Genomic DNA, 25,481 nt, shown 5'->3' with positions numbered 1-25,481 from the left:
GGCTGCGCTCGCCGCTCCGCGCGCCGGGCACCCACTCCGCGCGCCCCGGGGCCGCCGCCGCCAACGCCGCCGCTGCCGCCGCGGAGCTGTCCCTTCAGCACCACCCACCGCCCTCCTCCGCCCGGCCCCGCTCCCGCCCCCCGCCCCCCGCCCGCAGGCCGCCTCCTCCCGCCAGCCCTCCCGCCCAGCCAAATAAGGACTGGGGAGACGCGCCGAGGGAGGGAGGAGGGGGGCTGGCGGAGGGGGAGGGGAGGGGGAGCAAGCGGGAGAGCCACGGAGAGACCGGGCAGGACAGAGAGAGAGAGCGCGCGGGCGAGAGGGAAGAGACCCAGAAAAAGATAAGTAGACAGACAAACGCATGTAACTACAGAGGAAGAGAGAGAGGAAACAGAGGCAGAGGAGGGTGTGACGGACAAGGAGATGAAACCAGAGGGAGGCTCATAGACACAGAGAAAGAGGAGGCAGGCAGAAAAATACAGAGTGAGAGAGGTACAGAGGGACAGAAGAGAGGTACAGAGGGAAAGATGGAAACGGAAAGAGCCGCAAATGGGAGACAGAGAGACCTGGACAGCTGGAGATGAACTGATGCCTCAGAAAAGGAAAAGCAAGGGAAGGGGAAAGGAACCGGGTAGATCAAGCCCCTACCCCACCCCAGTCCCATCCCTCCACCAAAGGGAATAGCTGGACTGGACCCTGGGCCTTGCGGTGCTGCCCTCCACTATGTGGATGAGGAAACGGAGACCAGAGAGGTCCAGTGACGTGTGAGGGCACACGGTGAGTTGGCGTCAGCACTTGGACTCAGCCAAGCTTTCCCGCCTCCCAGGCCAGAGGCCCTCCCCTGTGCCAAGCTGCTGGCTGTCTTAGCAACAGAAGGGCACAGCTGTGGACCAGGGCTTGCATGGGCCAACACCCAAGGGAAAGCCCCGCTCTCGTGAAATGTGTCCCTTCCCGGGTTAGCACAGCGCCTGGAACTGGATGAGGAAGCACAGGCTGGTAGCATGGGATAGTGGCACCCAGGCCCAAGTGCCCTGTTCCACTCCCCAGGGGCCATCAGGGACAGGCTTGACATCTAAGGCCTCTGTCCTGCACCAGCTGACCAGGCTGGGTTCAGACTGGGCTGCCAGGGATGGCACTGGACACCACCATGGGGCATCCCCACAGAACTGGGATCTAGCTGGAATAGGACAGGTAAGGGGCCCAGAGCAGAAGGTTCCCTAATCACCTGGAGGAGGAGCCAGGAGACCTCCTCCTATGCCTTAGATTTTTCATTTGTCAACATGGTGCAGTGGCAGTGAGGAGCACAGGATGTGGGACCCAGGCGAGGCGTCACTGCCCCTCTCAGAGTCTCGCTTCCTTATCTCCTCGATGAGGTGTCACAGCAGATGATCCCAAGCCTGCTTAGCTCCAGACAACTCCAGACTTGGATGGGCTGAGTGAGCAGAATGATTGGAATGCGAATTCTGCTGCCAAGGAGGGTCAAAAAGTCTTTCACAGGACCCTGGCATGGGCCACGAGGAGAGACATGGGAGAGGCCCCAGGGCCCCTGACTGAGGGTGGGCTCAGGAGGCAGCCAGCCAGAAGCAGGAGTACCATCAACCCACATCCTGGGCTGACTGTCACTGTGGGTCACTCACTACACTGCTTCTCCCAGGAGGGCCACCAACCTATCCCTTCCTTCCTCCATTCATTCAACAAGTATGTATCGAGCATCTGCTGTGTATCAGATGAAGCTTGTTACATTCACTATCTCTAGTCTTTACCACAATCCTGAAAGGAAGGAATAGTTCTGTCCATTTTATAGATGAGGAAACTGAGGCCAAAGGCAGTACAGAGAATCCCTCAAGGGCATGCAACTGGGAAGAGCCTTCCTTCTACGTCCCAGGCCCATGTTCTTCTCCATAACTCTTCGAGCCTCATTTTTTCCCCACACTGTAAATGGGATAGCTACTTATACTAGCTCTTGAACAGATTGTTGCAAGGGATCAAATCAGTAATACATATACGTATAACCACCTTTTTTAGATTCTTTTCTGTTATAAGTTCTTACAGAGTATTGAGTAGAGTTCCCTGTGCTTATTTTCCAGATTTATATTCTACCCCATTCCTAAGCTCTAGGCACATCCAAGGATGTCTTTCTTTTTTTTTTAAAAGGGGGCGTTACCTTATTACTTTTTAAAGTGTAGCATTTATTTATATTTTGGCTGTGTTGTGTCTAAGTTGAAGCACACGGGCTCTTCATTGTGGTGTGCAGGTTTCTCTCTGGTGGAGGTGTTCAGGCTCAATAGTTGCAGTGTGTGGGTTTAGTTGCCCCATGGCAACTAAAATTTGATCAAATCAAATGTATGCAAATCAGACAGTATGAGGCTGTATAACTTCTCCCCTAAGACTCGGATCTCTGACCAGAGCCTGGTAGGAGGGCCCTATTGATTAGACTTTGTCCCCTCCTCCTCCCCTCAAAGTCCTTTGGGTTGCATCAGGTTCTTTGATCTGCCACAAACTTTCTGGTCCTGCCCCTTTGGCCCTGAACTCAGCCTATTGCAGAGTTTCCCTCTTGGCATCTTCTGGCTCTTTGGAAGAAAAGCATTGCCTTTCCTGGCTTCCCAGGGGTGGAGGCACAAGTTAGGTTCCACCTAAATAACCACCCCAGAAGCCAGTTTCCCCTAAGCCAGCCTAGAGGAGCAAGTGGTTTACCAGGTCTGGTTTTTAGTGTGGAAGGCTAGGTGTCCAGGGTCTGTTCACCTCTGGCTGCCAGGCCAGACTTCTGTGCAGATGAAAGGTGATATTATAGGGAAAGAGCTTTGGAAAAGGGAAAAAGCTCTCTTTAGGGGCAAGGCATTTATTATTAATTATGATGAAGCTTGTTCTCACAGTACTTCAGAACCGGAAAGACCTTTAGAGATCATTTAGCCCAACCTTCTCATGTTACCGATGAGGAAACTGAGGTCACGTAGTGAGTATGGGGTCCAGGATACCTGTGCATGTCTAGAGTTTTTCCTACTATCTCCCATTATGCTTGAGGCAGGACTCCTGCCAACAGAGGAGCCCAGTGCCCCTGGAGCCCAGGAGGGCAGCCTAGGTCTTCTCCTCCTGCCCTTCCTCCCTTCCCTCTTTTAAGGAGGAGGGACCAGTTGAAGTTTCTGAGTAACCCCCCAGGACCTACAGGCAGGAGTCCCATCGGCCAGCCCTCGACCTGGGTGCGATTGGGCCTAAGGCCTCGATTCCTGTCCCATTCCCTTCTGTCCAGGACTCCCAGGACTGATCTGCCTGTATCTCCAACCCCCTGACAAATTTGTGCCACCCTCTGCCGAAGGCCAAGTGTCAGAAAGCACCTCTGTCAATCCAGTCTGTTGTAAAGGATAAAAACCGCTCAGCTATGGCTTCTCCACTTTCTTGCATTTTTTTTTTTCAATCTGTTGGTGACTCTGGTGGAGGAATCTTTGGGCCAGCAAGAGAGTTTTTTATATCCTTTAAATTTATACTGGTCAGTCTTCTGTACAAGGATTTTCTGAAATCCTGTCCAGTACAGAGAACACAGGGTGGAGAGCTGAGAGACCTGGGCTGGGGTCCTGGCTCTGCCACCTGCTTGCTTTTGCGCCCGTCACTCATCCCAGGGCGTCTGTTTGCACAGCCATAAATGGAGGGGGTTTGGATCAGGGCATGTCTGTTCCCTTCATTTATAACGTCCCATGACCTTCCTGGCCTGCTTCTGCTTCCCTAGTTCTTCCCAGGATCAGATGAAAAGAGGGTATAGCCACTGCTTTTAAGACTTTACTTTGTGAGGGAAAGGACAGTCAAAGTTAGGATGAATGGTACAAAATTTAGTTATCATCAGTTGCTGCATATTATTATATACTAAATAGCACACACATACTATGTTCCTTTTTTTAAAAATTGGGGTATAGTTGATTTATAATGTGACAGTTTGCAGGCTTTCACAGCAAAGTGAATCAGTAATACATATACATATAACCCCCTTTTTTAGATTCTTTTCTGTTATAAGCTCTTACAGAGTATTGAGTAGAGTTCCCTGTGCTTATTTTCCACATTTATATTCTACCCCATTCCTAAGCTCTAGGCACATCCAAGGATGTTTTTCTTTTTTTAAAAGGGGGCGTTACCTTATTACTTTTAAAAGTGTAGCATTTATTTATATTTTGGCTGTGTTGTGTCTCAGTTGCAGCACACGGGCTCTTCATTGTGGTGTGCAGGTTTCTCTCTGGTGGAGGTGTTCAGGCTCAATAGTTGCAGTGTGTGGGTTTAGTTGCCCCATGGCATGTGGGACTTTAGGTCCGGGACCAGGGATCAAACCTGCATCCCCTGCATTGGAAGGCAGATTTTTAACCACTGGACCACCAGGGAGGTCCTCCATTTCCAAGTACTTAGATGCTTCACTCTTGGTTCACGTGGCTCCGATCAGCTGGGATGCTGGTACCTCCTTGTCCCCTCTATTTTCTATCTGTTGAACTCCTATTCAGGCTTTAAGACCCAACTCAAAGGCCATACCCTCAACGAAGTATTCCCCAGTTGCCTCCAATCAGAACCACTGGCTCCTTTGTGCTTTTGCAGGACCCTAGTGTACTCACACTACAACTCCCAGAATGGGAGCACTCTGCTTTACACATCAGAGTCTCCCCACATGTGGACTCAGTATGAAGTGAAGGGCTTAAAGCATCCTTGCCTGCTGGGATAGAGACTGGCAGTGAGGCCAAGGACATAGACTGCAGAGTCTATGGGCAGAAAAGCCCAGGCAATCTGCTTCTGTGACTCTTTCCACACTGATATTTCGAAGGCTGGAGCGAGCCTTGCCTGGCTTCGAGGAAGAGGATAAAGATAAATTTGAGAGTCTGAAAGCCCCAGGAAGCATGTGGGGAGGGAGCTGAACTGGGAACCAAGGTCTAGGAGCTTGGTCCCAGTATGCCACCTACTACCAACTAGCTGGCAGACTCAAGAGAGTCACTTTGTCTTTCTGTGCCTCAGTTTCCTTTTCTATGGGATTTAAAGTGTTGACTATCTTGAGAAGGCTCTTCCTTCTATGACCTTCCCACTCTGACCTTCTATGATGCTAATGACAGGTTTGCTGCTGCTAAGTCTCTTCAGTCGTGTCCGACTCTGTGCGACCCCATAGACGGCAGCCCACCAGCCTCCGCCGTCCCTGGGATTCTCCAGGCAAGAACACTGGGGTGGGCTGCCATTTCCTTCTCCAGTGCATGAAAAAGAAAAGTGAAAGTGAAGTTGCTCAGTCGTGTCCGACTCTTAGCGACCCCATGGACTGCAGCCTACCAGGCTCCTCCGTCCATAGATTTGCCAGGCAAGAGTACTGGAGTGGGGTGCCATTGCCTTCTCTGAATGACGGGTCTAGCCCTGTGATTAGCAATGCTCATTCTAAAAGGCAGAGAAGGAAATGACAACCCCCTCTAGTATTCTTGCCTGGAGAGTTCCATGGACAGAGGAGCCTGGTAGGCTACAGTCCATGGGGTCGTAAACGTCTGGACATGGCTTAGCGTCTAACACTTTCACTTTCAAAGGGTTGGGAATGTGGTCTGAAGGATGAGGGGCCCAGAGCCCTCTCCGTCTTTCACTTTCTAGACCCTCCTCATTGACCAGTTTGGCTGGAGGACTGCGCAGTGGGTGGTGAGGAAGAGGGAGAAGGGGCAGACCCCTAGTCAGACAAACTGGGGTTCAAATCCTGGTGCTATCAGTTACTACCTGGACCAGAGCTTGCCATGAAATTCTGGCTGGACAGGGCCTAAGCTCTGCAGGGCAGGGATTGATTGGCCTTAGTCATCGCCATGCTCCACAGTGCTTGGTACAGCCCCTGGCACAGACAGCGCTCTGGAAACACTCCTCCTTCCCAGTGGCCCTGGCGGGGCTAGGTGGGTTGGCAGGGTCTGGAGTCCATGGTCCATTGTAGGAAGGGGTGTCCAGAGCCATCTCAACATCAAGCTGGGGCGGGAGGGTGGGGGAGTGGTGCTGAGAACGGGGAGGAGGGGACCTGGGGACCCAGGAGCAGCGGGAGGTGGCTGACACGGAGAGTTGCCCCAGGGATCCTGGCCCCTGAGGGCGGGTTGATGGGATTCAGGGCACCCGGAGCAGGACGGAGGTGTTTCTTGGTGTGCCTCTGTAGGGAGAGACATGAAGGATTAGTCTGGATTTACAGAGCATTACCAGTCCCAGTGCAGCCGGCTTGCGTTTGTCAAGAAACACTATTTGTTTAACATCTCAAGCCCAAACCAAACACAAAAGGCAGCTGCTCACAGAGGAGAGGCTCTGTGAGCTGTTAGGGAGAGAGTGCTACCCCTGGAAGTGGACACCTGGCTCTGTTCTCAGTCCCATCCCAGTAGGATTGGTGGCCAGCTCAGACATAGAGCTGGGTGTCCTGCTTGTAGAGTGAGAACCAGCCAGTTTTCATGCAGTTGCTGTGGGGACGGGCTTGCTCCCTCAGTTAGCAGAAAGTCTCAGTCCAAAGTCGACACCCACGCAGTGGACACATCCCAGTCTCTGGAGACAACATTCTCGGTGGTCTCCCTCTTTTACTCCAAATATCACGCAGATGAATATCCTCCTGTGTGTCCTTAGGGAATTTCCACTGGGACGCATACTTGGAAGTGTCACAGTGCCCACTGCATGGCCCGAAACACCACCAAGCTGTCCTCTATGTGGCTGTCTTGGTTTTCATCCTCCCCAGCAGTGCATGAGTTGGCCTGCTTAGTCCTCCCCAATGCCAGTATGATTCACTTTTCTGTTTCTGCGGCTTGTATGTTTCACTGTTTTTTTTTTTTTTTTAACTAATTTCCCCCTTTCTCTCTTTTTCCCTTCTCCTTTTAGCATCTCACCTCCCCTACATTACTAGGGTCTTAGGCAGACCAGCAGGTGATGAGAGAGTGTAATCTGGGAGAAAACCAGCTTCTGTTCTCCAGCCTGGTGTGTGTGTGTGTGTGTCTAAAGGAGGCTGTGAGCCTGAGACTTTCAATTTCAGGCCTGGTCTCCTTTTCCCTCCTTCTTCTGTTTGCCAGCCCTTGTCATTTCCCCCTCCACTCTCATTCTCTTCTGTGTTTGGCCAAGTCTTATAGAATAATTAAAACTAGAGGAAACCTTAGCCTGGACAGTGCTGATAAGGAAACTGAGGCCTGGCAAGGTGAGTCTGTACCTCCAGACCTCACAGCTTGCTGGGCCAGGGCCGGGACTTGAGCCCAACTATCCTGACCCACAAGCCTTTAGTGGCAAGGTAAGTGCCCTAGGTTCTCTCCCTTCCTATCGTTAGAATTAAGTCCCCTAAGCCTGTCCTCAGTAGAGATTCTGGAGTGGCCTTGACCTGTATCCTCTGACAAACCTGAATTCTCTGTTGCTGCTAAGGAAAAAAGTGAGCCTGGAGATCTAGTCAACAGCCTCACAAATCTTAAAATCCTCTTTTGCAGGTTTATGGCTTCTGAGAAGCAAACAGAGGCAGCCTGTTCTCAACAGCAAACACAATAATTATAACAGCACTTGCAATGATTAATCAGCCAGTGACTATTGAGTGGAGTCCATGAGCATGCATGGCAGTGTGTGTGTGTGTGTGTGTGTGTGTGTTCATCCAGGTGGGGGAGAGGGCAATGGAGGTAACTGTCTCCAGTGAGCAGGTTTTAGATGTCTTGCCCTCAGTGGAGGGGCTGGGTCGCCAACTTGGAGCTCCTTGGGTAGAGTGTCATGATCTGCCTGGGGCTGCAGCTGTTTCTCCTGGGAGAGGAGTCCCATTTCCTGTGGTCCTGACTCAGCTGGGCTGAGCTGGGCCCCTCACCGTACTGGGAGAAAGGAATTGATGACCAGAAGCAGGTTCCAGGCCGGTCAGCCAGATTAACGAGAGGCTTTACCCGCATGATGTATACAGCAAAACCAAGGAACTTGGGATATTCAGCCTGGAAAAAAGATGCAGGGGACACATGAGCTGTCACATGGAGGAGGAATTAGCTTTGTTCTGGGTGGCCTAGGAGGGGCCAGTGATCTGTGTGGAAATGCTCCAGTGAAAGAGCTTTCCGCTCAAAATAGATGGAACAGTCTCTATATCTCTGCAGAAGCAATGGGCTGCCCAGATGTAATGAGCTCCTGGTCAATGAAGGTATGCAGGGATGATCTGATTTATCCTCTGGGTTCAGGTTTTTTTTTAATCTTTTTTTCCTACCAGTTTTTTGAGATATAATTGACATATACCACTATGGAAGTGTGAGTTGTACTCATAGTGATTTGACTTACATATATCATGAAATGATTATCACATGAAGTGTAGTGAACGTTCATCATCTCATATAGATACACAACAAAAGAAAAAAAATTTTTTCCTTGTGATGAGGACTCTTTGGATTTACTCGCTTAACAACTTTCGTATATAACATATAGCAGTGTCCATTGTTTATCATGTCGCATACTGTATCCTGGTAGTTATTTATCTTGTAACTGAGAGTTTGTACCATTTGAGTGCCTTCATCTGATACCTCCTCTCTCCACCCCCTGCCTCTGGTAGCCACAAATCTGATCTCTTTTTCTATGACTTTGTTGGTGAAGTATAACTGACCTGCCACACTATGTTAGTTACTGGTGTACAACACAGTGATTTTTCTATATATTACAAAATGATCACCACAATAAGTCTAGTTACCATCTGTCACCAGACAAAGATATTACATTATTATGACTATGTTCCACACACTGTACATTTCATACCCATGACTCACTTATTTTGTAACTAGAAGGACGTACCTCTTAATCTTCCTCACCTATTTGGGTTTGAGACTATTTCAGAAGACTCCAAGGAGCTAGTACAGTGCCTGGCTCATGGTAGGCCTGCAAGAGATGCTTTGTGACCTGATTGCTGACAGTACTGAGTTTGAGGGCTGGACTAGATGCACTTCGTAGTTCATTCACGGAACATTTTCTCTGTGTCAGGCCCTTTGACACTGCTGGAAATGCTACAATTCCCTGGCCCCAGGAAGGGTCAGACCTGGGGTTCTTGCTGAGTCTTCACAGCACTGCTTTCTCTCAGCTCCCCTGCACATCCCCCTGCCCAAGGCCCCTACACATATACCTGCATCATGCAGAGGCCCGACATTTACAGGTAGGAGTAAGGGCCTAGAGGCCCTAGGGCTCCAGGAAGGGAAATGAGCCTCTGGCAGGCTAATTACTGGGAGCTGATTCTATTAAGCAGATAGCTCGCTCTAGGCAAAGCAATTACATCTAATCAGCCCCTTGCAGCAGTCCAAAGGGACAGCCGTTTGAGCCAGACACACGCGTGAGTAGGAACATCAAAGCAGCCTGAGGCTCAGGCCTGGGCAGGTTTGTCTCAGGCCAAAGGCTGCTCAGAAAGTGGTCCCCTGGCCCCTTCAGGGGGCTGCCCAGATCTCAGGCTGCTATGTTGCTACAGCTCCATGAAGCAGCCCTGAATGGAGACTCAATGACCCATACTGATACTCGGCTCTGCCACCAAGGAGCTGAATTTCATTGGGGAGTTTGCTTCTCTGCCCCAAGACTCCGTTTCCTTATCTGTCAAATGAGAAGGACGGACCAGGAAGGATCTAGTCCAAGTCTGAAACTGGAGTCCATCTCGATATTGTTCTGTATATTTAGAAATGTCCTAAGAGGGAAGATCTAACACTGTGTTCTTATTAAAAAAAATAATAACAATAATAAATGAATAAAGAGGCAGGAGGAAACTTTTGGAGGTGATGGACATGTTTATAACATAGATTATCTTGATGGTTTCATAGATGTATGTATACTTATCTCCAAATGCAACAAGTTGTATACATTAAATATGTACAGCTTTTGTGTATGTCAATCATATCTCAATGAAATGGTTTTAATTAAAAAAAAAAAACCCGAAGATGTTAGTCTATCTAGTCTACCTGGTTTGGATTCTAGTCCAGGCTAAAATGAGTTGACCACTAGAAGAGAATTTTTAAAATCCTCAAACATGGAAATATATGCTGCTGCTGCTGCTGCTGCTAAGCCGCTTCAGTCATGTCCGACTCTGTGTGACCCCATAGATGGCAGCCCACCAGGCTCCCCTGTCCCTGGGATTCTCCAGGCAAGAACACTGGAGTGGGCTGCCATTTCCTTCTCCAATGCGTGAAAGTGAAGTCTCTCAGTCTAATTATTCAGGCTATTTTTTTAAAAAGCTGAAATAATGTATTTTTAAAATACATTACAAATGCCCTCCTGGAACTTTCTGCCTCTAGAAATTCAATGAAATATGTGTACCCTAAAAACCAGATAAGATTTTTTTGTCCATGAATCTGGCTTCCAGATTCTTTGAGGAAGCTGGCTCATGTTAGTGGGGTAAGGAAAGGGAGAAGGGGTCCCTGGAAGTGAGGGGGTGATAAACAAGATGGAGACAGGAGGGTCCCTGGGCTATGACAGTGTCTATTTTACCTGTGCTGGTTCCTTTCCCAGAGGAAGAACTCCCTACAAGATACCTGGATGCTGTCAGGATGCTGAGGGGGAATTTATTTTTTTTATGTATTAAAATTTTTTTTTAATTTTATATTGGCCTGTAGTTGATTATGCCAGGCTTCCCTGGTGGATCAGATGGTAAAGAATCCACCTGCAATGTGGGAAACTTGGGTTCAATCCCTGGGTTGGGAAGATGCCCTGGAGGAGCGCATGGAAACCCACTCCAGTATTCTTGCTTGGAGAATCCCCAAGGACAGAGGAGCCTGGTGGGCTACCGTCCATGGGGTCGCACGGAGTTGGACACGACTGAGCTGCTAAGTACAGCACAGCACATAGTTGATTAACGATGTGTTAGCTTCAGGTGTGCAGCAAAGTGATTCGGTTATGCATACACACGGATCTATTCTTTTTCAAATAGTTTTCCCATTTAGGTGATTACAGAATATTGAGCTGAATTCCCTGTGCTATACAGTAGGTCCTTGTTGGTTATTGCATATGCCAGTTCCAAACTCCCAATTTATCCCTCCCCTCGATCCTTCCCCTTTGGTAACCATAAGTCTGTATCTGTTTCTGTTTTGTAAATAAGCTCATTTGCATAACTTTTTTTTTTAGATTCCACACATAAGTGCTATCATATGATATTTGTATTTCTCTGTCTGACTTATTTCACTTAGTATGATAATCTCCAGGTCCGTCCATATCACTGCAAATGGCATTATTTCATTCTTTTGAATGGCTGAGTAATATTCCATTGTGTATATAAATCACATCTTCTTGTCCATTCATCTGTCAATAGACATTTAAGTTGTTTCCATGACTTGGCTATTGTGAATAGTGCTGCTATGAACAGAGGGGTGCTTATATCTTTTTGAACCATGTTTTTCTCTGGATATAGGCCCACGAGTTGAATTGCTGTATCATATGGTTCCTATATTTTTAGTTTTTAAAGGAATCACCATACTGTTCTCCATACTGATGGTACCAATTTACATTCCCACCAACAGTGTGGAAGGGTTCCCTTTTCTCCACACTCTCTCCAAGAATGTTGAGGAAGAATTTAAACATCAGTCCCTCCCAGCACGAACATTCTAGGATCCTCGGTTGGTACTAAGCAACTGATGTGACCCAAACTCAACATGCGGGCAGCCTAGTGGGGAGGACCAAGATACAGGAGAGCTTTGCAGTGCCCAGCTGTGGGACTTGGGCAAGCCATGGCCCTTCTTTGAGCCTCAGCTTCCTCCTCTACAGCACAGGAAAATGAGGGCCATCTCCATGTAGGCTGTTTCACATAGAGGTTGGGGGACTCCAAGTGAGATGATGAATGTGAAACTGAGAGTGATTAATTAATTCTGTTAAAAGGTGAGAATGTAAGCCAAGAAGCTTCTGTATACCAAAGGAAACTATCAGTAAAATGAAAAGGCAACCTATGAAATAAGAGAAGATATTTGCAAATATTTGCCGAGATATTTGCATATGTCTGATAAGGGGTTAATGTCCAAAATATATAAAGAACCACACAACTCAATAGAAAAAGACTAAAGCATTCAGTTAAAATATGGGCAGAGGATCTGAATAGACATTTTTCCAAAGAAGGCATACAAAGAACCAGCAAGTACATGAGAAGATGTTTAACATCACTAATCACCAGGGAAACTCAAATCAAACCCTTAATGAGCTACCACCTCACACCTGCTAGAACAACTATCATCGAAAAGACAAGAGATGGCAAGTGATGATAAGAATGTAGAGAAAAGGGGACTCTCTTGCACCGCTGGTGGGAATGTAAACGGATGTAGCCTTTATGGAAAAAACAGTATGGAGGTGCCTCAAAAACATTAAAACAGAACTTCCATGTGATGCAGCAATTCCACTTCTGCATAGTCATCTGGAGGAGATAGAATCATTATCTCAAACAGTATCTGCACCCCCACTTTCACTGTAGCATTATTTACAACAGCCGAGCTTTGGAAACAACCTAAGTAAGCATCCATCAGTGGATAAACGGATAAAGAAAATGCGGTATATATACAATATAAAAAAAGATATAAAATAGAAGAAAATCCTGCCATTTACAGTAATGTAGATAGGCCATGCGGAGAAGGTGATGGCACCCCACTCCAGTACTGTTGCCTGGCAAATCCCATGGATGAAGGAGCCTGGTAGGCTGCAGTCCATGGGGTCGCTAAGAGTCGGACACGACTGAGCGACTTCCCTTCCGCTTTTCACTTTCATGCATTGGAGAAGGAAATGGCAACCCACTCCAGTGTTCTTGCCTGGAGAATCCCAGGGACGGGGGAGCCTGGTGGGCTTCTGTCTGTGGGGTCACATAGAGTCAGACACGACTGAAGTGACTTAGCAGCAGCAGCAGCAGCAGATAGACCATGAGGGCATTATGCTAAGTGCAATAAGCCAGACAGTGAAATGCAAATACCATATGACCTCACTTTTATGTAGAATCTTACAAAAACTGAACTCATAAGTACAGAGAGCAAATTGGTGTTTGTCCAAGGCAGAGGGTGGCATGTAGGCGCAATGGGTGAAGTGGTCAGAGGGTAGAAACTTCCAGTTGTAACATGAATCCTGGGGGTATAACGTACATCATGGTGACTATAGTTAACAACCCTGTAATGTAGATTTGGAAGTTGTTAAGCGAGGAGATCTTGAAAGTTCTCATAACAAGGAAAAAAATTATAAGTATGTGTGGTGGATGGATGTCAACTAAACTTACTGTGGTAATCATTTAATAATATATACATACATCAAATCATTAGATGTAATACATATATGTCAATTATATCTCAACTTAAAAAAAGAAAAAAGATAAGAATGTTATTATTAACAACAGCTAGAACCCAGGTCTCCCTCTCTAATCCAGCCCTTCTCTCTGTTTTGATTTTCATGACTGTAGCTTGAGAGCAGGATGGCCTTGCTGGAGCAGACCGTGGGGACCACCTGACTTCCAGCTTTCCCTAGCCTTGGTGATCTCGGATGGCCGGTGCCCATGTAATCAGACCAAAGCCTTGGTCTGTCATTGAAAAGAAGTCCTGGCACTGATTGGCAACTTAGTGGCCTTGCTGGGCCATACATAGCCTTTGGGTGTTTGTTGGGGGGAGGAGAAGCAGCCTTGATTCAGACGTGGCTTGAGGACAGCTGGTTTCCCTGGATCAGACTGGCAGGAAAGAGGAGGGAGGTGGGATATAGGGGGTGGGGGCACCAAGCTGTCCTGGACTGACCTGCTCATCAGCAACCCCCATGAGTCATTTGCCAGCAGGGAGGCTACAAGGAAGAACCATGTTATTCCCCATATTATTCTGAGAATGGTGGGAAGCAGGGCTGGACTGGAAAGCTGTCGGAAAGCCTGGAGTGGCAGCCTAAGAAATCTGCATGGCTGGATGGAGGCAGAGGAGGAATGTGACACGTGCTGGGGCAGGGCTATTCACTGAAGAGATCACAGCCCTCAGAGCCAAGCCTGTATCCCTTGGTGTGGGCTCCTGTCTTGTGTGATCTTCCCCGTCTGCCTCTCTGGTCTCATCCCCCTTGCTCTGCTTAGGGCTCTTTGCACCAGCCATTCTGTAATCTTCACAGTCCCTCCAAATGTTCCAGGCTCTTTCTTCCCTTTCCGCCAGAAATGCACGTTGTGCCAGCTATAGATATGATTACACTTAGTTGCCCTTGGAATGGCAGCATTCCCATTTTACAGGTGAGAAAACCGAGGCTCACAGCAAAGCAAATGGGCTAAGCTCTTACAGGTAAATAGACAACAGATTCAGTATTCAACCCAGATCAGTTTGACTCCAAATTCTGTGCTTTCCCTCTTCTGCCACACTCCCTCGCCAGAAAACGATTGAGGGAAGAGCTGGGCAGCAACAGGGCAATAGAACAGAAGGTGCTATCTACACAGAGACTGACCCATGGCTGGAGCTTACAAATACTGGTTGAGTGAATGAATGAGCAGCTCAGAGAGGAAGGCTGCAGGTGGGGCCAGGACTAAGCACCTGGGCTTGTCCCTGGTGGGACAGATGCTTGACTTTGAGTAGGAAACAGGGCAGAACTGTGGATGAGGCCAAGTGACACCAGCTTGCCAAGGAGCTGGGAGAAAAAAACGGTCATGAACGAGCTGGACTTGGTGACCGATCCCAGGCGGAAAGGCAAGAGGAGGCCAAGTTGTCCATGGCCCAGCCTTAGCATGGTGCCCCAGCACCCAGCCCAGGCAGGAGCTCAGAAGGGTCTCCACAGCTATGCACAGATTGAAGGATGCCTTTGAGGCTTTGAGCTAGGTGTCTGGGAGAACAGCCACATCTCCAGTGCATGGAACAATCCAAAGGGGAAGGGACCATCCCACCATCTGGGTGGGGGCTGGTCCTGGTATAGGGTCACCGTGGGCAGGCACAGGTCGGTTCCTGGGCTCTGCGTGGTGTGGATGTCAGGTGACACAAGATGGCATCGTCGGTGATCCATGGAAACCACAGCATGTCAGGGAGCTGCAGATCACCGAGGAGGCAGCGCTTAGGCGGAAGGGCACCAAGCCGTCAGGGAGATGGAAAAAGTGATGTCGTTAAGGAACAATGTGGCCAAAGGAATGAGCTGTAACTTGCTGGATCCAAAAGGACAAACGAGAAAACGGCTGCCAGAGGCCCAGGAGTGTCTGATGATGGCCTGACACGGTCCTGGGGGAGGGACTGAGCCCCAGCCCAAGGCCAGAAGGGAGTCACCCCATAGCCTGTGGACCTTTTCTGTCCCCCTAATACCTTGCCAAGCAAACCCGCCGGTCTATTAATAAAGGCTTGATGAATTGAGTCAGGACAAACCTCCTGGCCAGAGAACTTGACCCTCTTTGAATGGAGTGGATCTAAGGAGGCAGCTATGAGGAAGAGGAGAGAGCATAGGTTCTTTCTGTTGTTGTTGTTGTTGTTAAATAATTTTTATTTATTTTTGGCTGTGCTGGGTCTTTGCTGTTGCATGCAGGCTTTCTCTATTTGCGGCCAGTGGGGCTATTCTCTAGTTGGGAGGGCTTCTTGTTGCAGTGGCTTCTCTTACTGTGGAGCCGGGGCTCGAGAGCACAGGTTCAGTTGCTATGAAGCATGTGGGATCCTACCAGACCAAACAGGATCAAACAAGCGTCTCCTGCAGTACCAGGCAGATTCTTAACCACCAGGCCACCAGGGAAGTCCAAGAGCATAGGTTCTGAGGTCAGCATGCCTGAGTGGGTTTCTACTTTTTTACTCTAGTCAAGTTGAGAACCTAATTCACCTTGGGTGGGGCTCCAGCTCACCTGCTACCCTCTGGGGCCCAGTCTTCCACAGAAGGGTGTTCTCTTTTGCAAGTCTGGAGCCAGGGAACTTCAGGGTCTGATGGACTGGGATTCCAAGAGGTGACTGACCTCCAGGGACTTCACTGGGCTGTACGAATGGCCACACCAAGGCCTCTGTCCACCCATCAATGGTGAACTCAGAAATATGCTCTCTTGTTTGCCCCAAAACTCAGTTTGAAGAGCATATCCAGTGTATGTGTGGTCCCATTGTCATCTCCGTTTTTTCAAGGAGGCAGGATAGATCCAAGATCCACCTAGATGGTAAGTGGGGGAAGTGGGACTCCTGGGTGGCCCCCCACAACACAGTACTATCTGTACATCTTCCTTCTCTGCACACACCTGTAAAGTCTCCCCCAGGGCCTGTGATTGTCCTCAGCTGCCAGGTCAGTTGCCCTGAACTCCTTCAACGCTAAGTCCCACTTCTTATCTCCTGTGTCTGAGCTCTTTCACTCCCAGACTGGACCAATCTCCAAAAGATTGGGAGAGGGCTGCAGAAATGGAAACCCGCCACCCCTGTACGGAGAGGGAAACACGGCACAGGGCTGGCCTGAGCCAAGGTCAGGCTCCAAGCTTTCTTGTCCTCAGGTCTGGCGAGAGCTGCAGAGAAAGGCAACAGGCAGAGAAACACTGTTCTGTTTTCTTAAGCTCCCAGCTGGGTCTGAGAACACCAAATCCTCTTTGAGAAAACAGAAAGGGGATTAAAAAAAATCAAGATATTAACCTTTTGAAATTGGACACCCCCCTCCATATAGAGATTAATTTCTCTCCTAAGCGGTTTTTTTCATTTCTGTAAACATGTTGATTCATGCCGGCATCATGGCCAGCCTGGATTATGGATGGATGGAGAGACAGATGACCTCATCTCAGCCCCATGTGCACCCAGGTGTCTCTGTGTGCACATGCACACACGCACACACACACCTGGAATAGCAGAGAGCCCTGGACAAGGAGTCGCAGATATTGGGCTTTATTTCCAGCTCTGCTGCTGAACCTCAGATTCTCATCTGTAAAAGGGATGCTTGGACCAGCCAGGTTTCTCAGATTCCTTACCAGCTCACTCCCTGTCTCTGCCTGGCAGTGCCATGCCCCCTCCACCGCTCTGCCCCCACCCCACCCTCGGCTTCTCAAGGGCCCTGCATGTTTCTCCCAGGATTTCTCTGATAGCTTTCAGGCTTGAACAGCAAGCACAGGCAGGGCGGGGGAGGGGAAGCATGCATTGGTTCTGTGTGGGGCCAGAGCAGCTTTTATGGTTACTTCAGCTCTGCTATAAATGTAAAGTCACCTGTAAAACACCCAGCACGTGATCCAAGCACATGGTTGGTGCTTCTCCAAGTTGATTCTTTCCCCTTCCACTTCCTCTTTTTAGTTTACCTGGGTGCTCACACCCATCTGAGGCCTGGTTCCTTTCATCAGCCTCATCTGCTGGAGAAGCCGCATTTTTTTCTAATTTCAGGTTCCCCTCGGTATGTGTCACATGGCTCCAGGATGAACTAGTGAATGGTTTCCATTGCTTTTATGATGAAGACCTGGCTCCTTGGCATGGCGTGCAGGGGGCTCTTGTGGATGCGCACTCCCAACTTCTCCAGGCTTGCCTGGCAGTCCTGCCGCTCTGGGCTTTGGGAGCCTCTTTGAGATCCCATCCTGTCATGCTCCTTCCTTCTCGGCTCCAAGTGAACTCTGTCTCCGCCCAGGTTGACCCCTGTGTCCACCTGGTGCACACACCTGCTCCTCTGATGGTCCTGTCTCCAGGAAGTCCTCCTTGACCCCAGGAAGTTTCCGCTATGGTCCTCTGTTCCCCTTTCCTTCCAATGACAAAACATCATCATAGTGAAAAGACCAGTTGTACCTAAACCATCAGATGTCTACCTTCCTCACTGGACCATAAATGCCAGGAGGGTAGGGGCAGGCCAATGTGTCTGTTTGATTCAACACCATCTCCCCAGCACCTGCTCGGTGTCTGGGCTCCACAGTAAATGAATGAGTCTAACTGAGTCTAAAATCACTCTCTTTAAACTCGGCTCAGAACCTTCCATGAAGTCCAGGCAGAACATTTCCTAAAATAGCTTCACTCTTCTCTTCTCTAACTCTGACCTCTACTAAAGGTTTTCTCTTTCCCCTACTGATGCCACAGATTCTCAAAACCTCAATTTCTTTTTAAATATACTTCCGACCTGCCTACACCAACAGCCCGACCAAGCAACGGTTTTTGTATCCACATTTCAGTTCCTTCCACCTTCCGGCAATCCCAATCATTTCCAAACCTTGGTTATGTTCTGATTCTTGAGGCTGCAGCCAGCTGTGGTTATTCTCAACTCTTGCTGTCATGGGGGAGGAGGGTAGATGTGGGCTAGCCCTGACTCAGCGAGGACCAGGAGAGAGGTGCTGAGTGTCCTCAAGGGCCTTGGGTAGGGCTGGGCCACTGAAGTGGTCTGGTTCTGGCTGGAGCAAAGGTTATGTGAAGCCCTATTAGACAGTCCTTTTGGCCAGTGTTCCTCAAAGGATGCTCATAGAACAATGGTGTCTTGAGATGTTTTGCAAAAGAAAAATCCTGTGCTCCAACACATTTGGGAAATTCCGAGCATCATTCAGAGTTAGTTCTTGTTTGCAAGCTTCAGATGCTAACTCTGCTAATTTAAGCTTAAATGGGATTTATTCTAAGAATCTTGGGTAGCTCACAGAATCTCCTGTAGGGTCAGAAAACTGAGGTCAGAGGCAGAGCAGCCAGGAACAATGCCCAAAGTCGTATTGTAGCACTGGCCCCAGGAAGACCCCATGGTTGCTGATGCCAAACTTGCGCTTTATACTTCAGCTTGTGCCACCGGTTCCACCAACACCGGAAGCTGCTTCTAGAACTGCCACCCCTGCAGCCTCTGGGAACAGATTGTAACTGCTGCCACACTGCTGCCATCACCCCCATCAGAGTGGCATCTGCACGGTCCCTGCTTCCTGACATCACGGTCTAGGGGTGGAGTGAGGTCACGTGCCTGTGCCGTAGCTCAAGAGGCTGGGATGCTGTGAGTTCCATATTTCACTTTCTGCTTCTGTACTGGGAGGCAGACTCTGCTTGAGCACACGGGGGAATCCTCGAGCATAGGAAGGGAGGGCAGATGCTGATTGGTCCAAAATGACCACTGTTCTCTACACTGTGGGCCCTGGCCACCTACCTCAGGAGTGTGCTGTGCTCTGCAGGGTCTGCCAGTCTTAATACCATTGACATTTGGACTGGGCACTTCCTTGTGGTGGGCTTTCCTGGGCGTTGCAGGATGTTCAGCAGCAGCCAGGCCTCTACCCACTAGATGCCAGTAGCATCCCTCCAGTGGTGACAGCTAAAAGCATCTAAACACGTTGTCACTGGTCCCCTGGGGGATGAATTTGCCCCCGGCTGAGAACAACTGCTCTAGGAGATGTGCAGGAAACTTGTAATATGTTTGAAGAAGCAGGATTGATTTAACCTGATTTCCCAAACTTATTTGACTATGGAAACTCTTTTTTCTCTAACTCCCTTTGATTCTGTCTCATAGAACTTACTTCTTTGGGAAATGCTGAGTTGATAACTGGGGGCCTCATTCTACGTGTTTCATGGAGGTTGGAGGACTGCTTGTGGCCACGCCTGGTCTCCCTGTCTGTCAACCTCCCTGAACAAGGCTGGGGTGCCCTGAGGTCCAGCTTCATGAGGACCCACTCTCTGGGGAGTTAGTTGTGACTCTCGGACACATCCCAGGGTCCAGTGAGGAGCCTGTAGAATGCCGTTCACCATAGAGTCAGTCTTTTCCTCTTGGCTGTGAACCTGCCCTGCAGACACAACATTGCTCTGACCCCCAGACACACTGCCCTAGGGACACACCTCTGCCTGAGGTGGCTCTCTGGAGCCCCTGCACTGTTCGACAAAGGTCTCTCCAGATTCAGGCTCAAACATGCTGGCCCAGCCTCCTTGCACATCTGCTGTATCCCCACATGTCCGCTAGGTCAAGGCCCAAGGAATGCCCTGGACACACGGCCAAGCCTGCCCCAACCCAGGAAATATCCCACCACCATGCTGCAGGATGGGCATCACAGGCCCTCGTAGAGAGAGACCACTACTCACTGCCCTTACCTTTGGGGAATAGATTTTGGAGCTGCTGCTGCCAGGCTGGAAAAGGAGTGAAGGGAAGCATGTGTCCTTGGCAACTCAGGTGTCCATTCTGGAGACCTCTGTGATCTGCAGTTTCTGCATGTGGATGGCTCCGCTCCTGTGTGCAGCTTCACATTTGGAGCTCATTCACATGGCTTAGAGTGTCTCTCACTGACCTTGGCTCTTAACCTTGCAAACCTGGGGCTTTGGAAGTATAAGAGTGTCAGTGTTAGACAAATCTGTGTTCGATCTTGGTTACTGCTTAATGGTAGAATGATCTTGGCCAGGTCACCCTTCTTTCGGAGCTTTTATTTCATTATCCATGTAGATTTTTAAAAAGCACTTTATCTGCTCCTACATTTGATCATTCTGGATTCTAGGCCCTAGCAGGTGGCTCCTGCGTGAGTCTCACTGAAGCCTTCCTGAGGGTTTAGGGGCTCAGGTTCTGGACCCTGGGGTGCATCTTCGTAGGGCAGGGGAGACAACGGGAATGAAAAACAAAGGCTTGAAAATGCCTTGGATCACAACCAGCCAGAGGATGCGCGAATGGAAAATTCCTGCTGTGTGTCAGAGGCCCACCTGGCCCGGGTGACAGCCAGCAAGCCAGACACACAGGCCCCACGGCGGCGTGTTTAGACAGTAGCTTTCCTGCCCTGGTCAGAGTTCACCCTGCCCCCCTCCAACGCTCATCCTGGGGAGTGGGGAGGGGCAGGGGTCCTCACCCAGGCCCAGGAAAGCTTCTTGTGTCTTCATATCTGAGCAGGGGCTGGGGAGCGGTCTCGGGAGCTATAATAGGAAGAACGAGCAGCGGGAGGCCTGGGTTTGGCCACAGTCTGCCGTGAGCCCATCTCTGCGACTCAGTCTAAGCCTCAGAGCCCTTGTCTGCATGTGTGGGGCTGGACAAGGTGGTCTGCAGGGTCTCCAACAGCCCTGGCAGAGGCCTACCTTCTCTCGGAGATCCCACATCTGCCTTGGGAGAGGCCAAATCCCCTTTCAAGGGCAGGACCCGGGGGCAGCTCTCAGAAGCTGCCTCCACCCTTAAGATCACCATCCAAGGAAGTTGGCCAAGCCATAGTCTGGGGCTATGGGGCCTCTCACTTTGCCAGCACTCTGAGTGCCCACCAAGGCTTAAGGGTGATCCCTGGGAGGCAGGCTCAGGTAAGTGTCATGAAATGAACCCACCCTACTCACAAACTGGGGGCAGAGGTGTGGGAGTGGTAGACTCAGGAGAGGCTAAGAGGAGCCCCGAGCCATGGGGACAATATTGGTCCAACACCATTTGAGGGGAGAGTCCCTGAATCTGGAGACACTCCAGGGACCAGGCCTCATGCTCTAGTGTGGCCTGGGAAGGTCTCTGGGCAGCATCATGGCCCTCTGACCTCACACACACCCCACATCCCCAGCCTCACGTGTCTAGGGATCCAGGCCATGCTGAACACATTGGCCAAGGCTGACCTGCAGGTCCTGACTCTTGGGAGTTTGATTGGCAAGTTGGGCCCATGGTTTGGATCCGTTCTAAGAGCCTGACAAGTCCTGGTCTGGCATAATGGTCAATTCAGTAGGGTCATGCCACTGGGAGGTCCCTTGATCAGTGCTGCTTGGCCTACAGGACCCCCATCCCATCCCCTTGAATTACCTCTTCTTAATTCAGATTCTCACAGAGAGAATCCCTCTCAGTGCCTTTTACCTCTCCCCTGGGTGCCAAGAAAATGTGATAAATTTCCACCCAAAGACACCGCTGCTTCTGAACTCTGCCCACGCCCAACCTGTCTCGGCCCAGACCATCCCTTAGGCACTTACTTAAAGGAAAGTGCTGGAATGACACTGCAGACAAGCCAGGGCAAGGACAACCCTGGCCCAGACGACAGCTGATTGTACCAGCTCACTGGAGAGGGTTTCCGGTCCTCGTCCTGGCCCACCCCTCCCTTCCTTTCCTCCATCCTTCTGTCTAAGGCCAGAGTCCTTTCTCTGAGCCCTCTGGTCACTCAGAAGGAGTGGTCTCTTTCTCAGATCCCAAGTCAGCCCCTCAGCCCCGGGTCACACTGCTTTCCCTGAGGTCCCAGCTGCGGGTGCTGCTAGAGACTCACTCCAGGGAAGCTGTCTGCACACAAATCCCCCAATCCCAGGTCAGTTTCAAAACCCCTTCCACTCAGGAAATCCCTTCTCTTCTGTTTTGTTTCCTTATAGTTTCCAGCTTATGTTTTTTCTTTCTGATTCTTTATAGGGGCTCCCAGGGATTTGGAAGAAAATCCTTGCTTGCTCCTTGGAAGAAAAGCTATGACCAACCTAGACAGCATATTAAAAAGCAGAGACATTACTTTGCCAGCAAAGGTCCATCTAGTCAAAGCTATGATTTTCCCAGTAGTCATATACAGATTAAGAGTTGGACTATAAAGAAAGCTTAGCACTGAAGAATTGATGCTTTTAAACTGTGGTGTTGGAGAAGACTCTTGAGAGTCTCTTGGACTGCAAGGAGATCCAACTAGTCCATCCTAAAGGAAATCAGTCCTGAATATTCATTGGAAGGACTGATGCTGAAGCTGAAGTTCCAATACTTTGCCCACCTGATGCAAAGAACTGACTCATTGGAAAAGACCTTGATACTGGGAAAGACTGAAGGCAGGAGGAGAAGGGGACGACAGAGGATGAGATGGTTGGATGTCATCACCAACTCAATGGACATGAGTTTGAGTAAACTCTGGGAGTTGGTGATGGAAAGGGAAGCCTGGCATGCTGCAGTCCATGGGGTCACACAGAGTTGGACATGACTGAGCGACTGAACTGAGGGATTTGGGACGGGCTTCCCAGGTGTCTCAGTGGGTAAAGAATCCGCCTGCAGTGCAGAAGATGCAGGTGACCTGGGTTTGATTTCTGGGTTGGGAAGATCTAGAGAAGGGCATGGCAACCCACTCCAGTATTCTTGCCTGGAGAATCCCATGGACAGAGGAGCCTGGTGAGCTATAGTGTATAGGGTTGCAGAGTTGGACATGACTGAAGTGACTTAGCAGGTATGCACCCAGGGATTTGGGTCACCTGGAAATCTCTTTCTTGCCTCTTGGGAGACCAGAGTCAATGCCACAATGTGCATCTCTGAAGTCCAAGGATGCTCCACAATGGGGATAGTTGGGAGTGTGTGCACATATATGTGTGTGTATGTGTGTGTGTACACGCGCATGATTTGGGCACAGACTGGGTCTGCACAGAGAGACAATGTCTGCCTCTTACAAAGGTGATCGCAGACATTCTGCTCCCTCTTTCCAGGTCAGCCAGGCCAGATGAGGGCAGGTTCTGAGAGCTCAGCTGACTTCCCTTCTGAGTCACGCCACAGAGCAAGGCATGGTTTCCAGGAGTCTGAACCCTGCCTTGGGGCTCTTTCCATCCTGCGCTGCTTGGATATAAAGAGAGGGAGGTGTGAGCCCAAATACCTGTAGTGGGGGTGGTTCGGAAGGCAGCTTAACCCTGGGGACGGGTCAGTCCTCAGTGGGGTGTGGGATAATGTTTGGAAATGATCACCGGAAGATTCACTCACTTTTCCAGAGCACTCCTTTTGTCCCACAGCTCAGGGTGCATCCTGATTTACGAGGCGTGGGATTCCAGCAGCTCTGAACAGGGTTCTGGTTTCTGCCCAGCTTGAGCTTCCAGGAGGGGCAGAAGGGAGGGGCTGGCGCTGGAATGTTAGGAGTTAGGAGGTTGAGGGAACGGAGCCTGTTAGAAGTTCAGTGGGCATCCGCCTAGGGTGGAGGGTGATTCCACCTGCCTTTGGCTGTAGACCCTCAGGCTACAAAAGGAAGATGAGTGCCCCAAAGTCTTCGGGAAGCAGTGTCCTTAGAACAGGTAGGCCCTTTGGACCAGCAGCAACTCCCCATTGGCCCCCTTGTTGGGGGGGGCTGGTCACTTTTGCTTTGAGACTGAGTTATTTGTCACAAAGCATAACAGTGTTGATTTGAGCCACCAAAAAACCTTGTGCACTGTGGGTTTTCTTCCATTTAACAGATGAGAAACTGAGGCCTTAGGTTAAAAGAAGCTGAGGGCTGCCAGGCCTCACAGCTAGAAAGTGGTCGAGCCAGTTTCCAAATTGACAACTTCTAGGTCCAGTTTCTCCATGAGCCCTCTAGCCCACAGAGCGCTGGTGTTACGCGGGGGAAGGGACCTGAGTGTTTAAGGATCAGGTCTAGGTTCCAATTCCGCCCCCGCTAGTACTGACTGTGTGAACTGGGCCATGTTGCCAAAGCTCAGTTTTCTCATAAATAAAGCAGAAGTAATCAGAGATGCACTGGAGCTGGCTCATTCTCCCTCTCAAAAGCCAACTGTGTGTATTTTTCAATTTCTCATTCAGTTGTATGAAGCTGGTTAGCTTGAAATGGGCCACAGCAGACTATGTACACCAAAAAGTCAGTTGCTCAGTCATGTCTAACTCCTTGCAATCCCATGGACTGTAGCCCACCAGGCTCCTCTGTCTAGGGAATCCTCCAGGCAAGAATACTGGAGTGGGTAGCCATTCCCTTCTCCAGGGTATCTTCCTGAGCCAGGGATCAAACCCACGTCTCCTGTATTACCAGCAGCTTCTTTACCATCTGAGCCATCAGGGAAGCCCAATTTACACCAAAGCAATGAGAAAACCTGCAAGTCAGGGCTTTGCTCCCCAGAGGGCTGGTGGTTAGCATGTCCCAGATTATCCCTGGGGACAATTCTTACCCTATAGGACTGAAGAGTGAATCAGATAAAGTCTGTCAAGTTCTTACCACCACGTCTGGACTGGAGCCAATACAAATGATCAGCAACAGTAAATGTCTTATCTTTTCTTCATCCTTATCATGTTTGATCCCTTTATTCACTCAGGAGAGTAACTTGGGCAAGAGGAATTTTCTTCCATCATATTGCTGAAGACACTCAGGCCCTTAGGGACTGAGCACAGAGATGGTAAGACACTTAAACACTCAGCCTGGTTCTGAACCCAGATATCTACACTCCTCATCCTGGGCCCCGGCCACTACCCTTGGCTGCCTTACTGCACTGGGCAATTTAGAGTCTTAGAAATACGGGGATTCTAGAGCCAGAAGGAAAGTTAGAGACCATCTGTGGGAGAGGGGAAGGACCTTCCCAGGGTCACTTTGCCAATTTGGCCCAGATGGAATTGGGCTCCCAGATCTCTGGATTCCCCATCTACGTCTCTCTCTACTGGACCCATCTGCCTGTAGACCCCTGAGCTGGGGTGGAATTGTCCTAGCCAGACAGCATGGCTGATGCCCAGTATGAAGGGGATGGGATGGCTATTAGGGAGATGACCATGTGTCCATTCTGGGGAGAGGGCATGTACAAATATTGTGATTTGTTCTGCCTTTAACATCAAGTTATATGAAACCGTCCTGTGCACGCTGAAGGACTGTCAGTGACATTTTGTCAATCAGCAAACATTTAAGAAGCAGAGACTCCCAGAGGCAGACCTTGACGGTGCTGGCGTTAATGGACCAGAGCTGGACCTGACTCTGTAATCCCCATTGCCCTGGTCATATCCTTCCTTCCTCTTTCCATCTTTTCCTTCTTCCTTCACTCTTCCTTCCTCCTTCCCTCCCTCCCATACCTTCTTTTCATTTAACAAATATTCACAGATTGCTAGCCTTCTGCCAGGACCCCACT

The 25,481-nt window shown here is 49.7% G+C and overlaps 1 long non-coding RNA gene across 1 annotated transcript; it reads left to right on the top strand.

Moving 5' to 3' along the window:
* Positions 1–257: 257 nt before the first annotated feature.
* LOC132659385 (uncharacterized) lies at positions 258–24,650 on the top strand. The gene is made up of 2 exons (XR_009599780.1): positions 258–774; positions 22,069–24,650. It is a non-coding gene; the product is annotated as an uncharacterized LOC132659385 (long non-coding RNA).
* Positions 24,651–25,481: the final 831 nt, after the last annotated feature.

Source organism: Ovis aries, chromosome 3 (assembly GCF_016772045.2).
Source record: "Ovis aries strain OAR_USU_Benz2616 breed Rambouillet chromosome 3, ARS-UI_Ramb_v3.0, whole genome shotgun sequence".
In the NCBI taxonomy this organism is placed as follows: Eukaryota; Metazoa; Chordata; class Mammalia; order Artiodactyla; family Bovidae; genus Ovis; species Ovis aries.
Note: the sequence above shows the minus strand (reverse complement) of the source record. Positions and strands in the feature narration are given on the sequence as shown.